This window comes from Pteropus vampyrus, unplaced genomic scaffold, assembly GCF_000151845.1.
Source record: "Pteropus vampyrus isolate Shadow unplaced genomic scaffold, Pvam_2.0 Scaffold768, whole genome shotgun sequence".
In the NCBI taxonomy this organism is placed as follows: Eukaryota; Metazoa; Chordata; class Mammalia; order Chiroptera; family Pteropodidae; genus Pteropus; species Pteropus vampyrus.
The window spans coordinates 42155-45073 of NW_011889549.1; positions in this window are offsets into that span (position 1 = coordinate 42155).

A 2919-nucleotide genomic window follows, 5' to 3' on the forward strand; every position below is an offset into this window, starting at 1 on the left:
AAAGAACAGACAGTAGAAACAGATCTACAAATACTTTGACTATTGGAATAATCATCCAAAGATCCCCTCTCTGTTTGATTGTTCCAAGTATACTCTCACGAGAAGTATACTTAGTATGCTTAAAGAAATAGAAGCTTGAAAATAGCTGCAGGAAACTTTCCAAAGCAACATAACATCTTAAAAGGAACAAAATAAAACTTTTACAAATGAAACATACAATAACCAAAAAAATAAAAGTTCAGTGGCTAAGTATAACAGATTAGACACAAGTAAGGGGGGAATTAGTGAATAGGAAATCCTTCAGAATGCCAATGTACAGGTTCAAGTCTAATAGAATAAATCCTTAGGTGAGTAAATAATACAGAATACATGCATCTCCATTAACCACTTCTTTGTAAAACTTCAGAAAACGAAAAACAAAGGAAAGAATCTTAAAAGTAACCAGAGAGTGGAAAGAGATGACCACATCATTAATAATGGAATCTAGAAGGTATTCAACATGTATGAAGTATTTGAAAGAAAAATAACTGCCAAACTAGAATTCTATATAGTAAAAAAATATATATATTTTTAGGAATAAGAGCAAAATAAAGACATTTTCAGATAAATAAAACCAGAAGGAATTTTCCAATATTAGGCTTATGTTAGGGGATTCTATAGGATGTGTTTCAGGCAGACAGAAAAACAACTGAGACAGAAGGACTGAGATGAAAGAAAAAATAGAGATCAAGGAGAATGGTGACTATATGGTGAAATTAAAACGAACAAACACTGTTTAAAACAATAATAATAGTGATTTGCAAGATTGGAAAGAAGAAATGGAAAGTCGAAATATACACCAATAGTATATAAGCTGGAGGGGTCATTGGGATTAAAGCGTTGGAAGGTTGTTACATTGGGAGTGGTTTAAACATATTGTTCAGCTTTAGGCTTTGCTAAGAAATTAACTTTGCATGTTGTAATTTCTGGAATAATCATGATAAAAATAGGGCTTATAACCTCTAATGTAATAGAGGGGAAAAAATCGAATGATAAAAATAATTAAGTCAAGGTCAAGTCAAGAAGGGATGGCAAGGAGAGAGAGGAGAAGCGAGCACAGGGCAGCTAGGACAAGCAGAAGTAATAAAAGAAGTGGTAAATTTAAACTCAAATACGGCAGTGATTACATTAAATGTAAATGTACCAAATGCTCCTGACGAGATTTTAAGACTCGTATAAAGTAACTCTGTGGCCCAGAGAGAGGGAATAACCTGTCCAGGGTCCCCCAGGGAGTCAAGGCAGGGCCAGCAATGGGGTGACCTGCTTCCTAGTCTTGTGTTCTGTCAACTCTACCTGCACCAGTTCAACCGGTTCATTTATACTAAGCACTTTATTACTTGCTAGGTAGTTTCAGATTTTGGAACATATAAGTGGGTAAAACAGGGCTTCTGTCCTTATGGTGTTTTCCTATATGAAGAGAAAGTATGTTTTAGCATGAATTCTTGGATATATACGTCTCTAGGGGTTTATGGTCACACTATATCTTCCTGGTGCTGGGTGGGGCAGTGATGGTTTCGAGGCTGTGTCTCAGAAGGGCCCTTGCCTGTGTGCCTGAGTGTCCATCCAAGAGGGATCGCATGCAAACAGAGGGGGCGGGGGGACAAGGCTCTTTTCTGAATGGAAATTCCTCAATGTATTTCTGTCTGCTGCAGTTATCAGTGTTGCTATTTCAGTGAGTCACGGTGGAGCCTTCGCCCGGCTCATGCCCAATGCTGGGAATGGGGGTGCAGGCAGCGATATGGCAGGGGTCCTCTCTGTCGTCAGAAAACATGAGCTCATGCCAAGATTTCTGTAGGTCACTGAGATAGCACTGGCTCTCTGGAGACAGGCGTGACCCTCAGGTCGGCTCCTAGTCATTGAACTAAGTGGGCTCAGATAAGGGCCGGATAATGGTAGCCAAACTCCCACGGCCTCCTCAGGCCTTCCCCAGGGCCCCGAGGCCAGAGAGAGGGCAGGTCAGGGAGGGGCCGATGGGAGGAATGTGGCCCAGGAGCCTGCTCTGAGCTCTCCAGAGACTGCCCAGGGGGACCCAGACCTCCCGTGGCTCAGGCCCACACCGGTTGGGTCATACCCCTGCCTCCAGGCCAAACAGTTGTTAAGACAAACAGCTTCTCATGGAAAGACGCTGGCCGCCAAGAACTGGAAAAGTACCAGACTGGCGGCACTTCCTTCTCTGGACTTTTTGTCGTTTCATCAAATCTGCTGTATCTATTGACAAACTTTTGTGCGTGGGCATGTAAGAGGTGTGTGCGTTCAGGGGCCTGATGTGGATCCGGGTGGGGGACAGGGTTAACCTTCGCAGTGGTTTCCGGAAAAACCAAGGCCTGATCACAGTCCAAAGTTTCTCAACTTCTCTGGTCTGTGGCCCTGAACTGGCCACCTAAAAGGTTTAATTTCACTAAGCCTTCCTGAAACTTAAAACGAGCCACACCCACTTTAAAAATAAGATAATTAAAATGACATCTGAGTGTAACCAAGCTGGGTTGATGGCCATGGCCCCAAGCCAGCAAGTCTCTGGGGCTGCTACACAGACACACACATGCGGAAGGTAAAGAGGTAGATGTAGAGCCAGGAGGGACTCGAGAGGTTGTCTCCTCTGGCGATGGCAGACACCAGGCATGCTGCTTCCAGTTCCCCTCTGTCGAGTATGGATTTAGGAACTTCTTCTTACTCTGCCCAGAGCATCCCCCAGGGAGCCACTATCGAAGGACCAGAGTCTGTGGAGATGCAACGATCCGCTACCCCTTATTCTACAGGGTGTGTGTTTGTGTGTGTGTGGTGCACCGAGGCCCGAGGAGGGGCCCTGCCCGCCGAAGCTGGCACAGCTAGTTAGTTAAGGCCCTGGGACTAGCACTCAGATCTCCCACCTCCCTGCTCAGT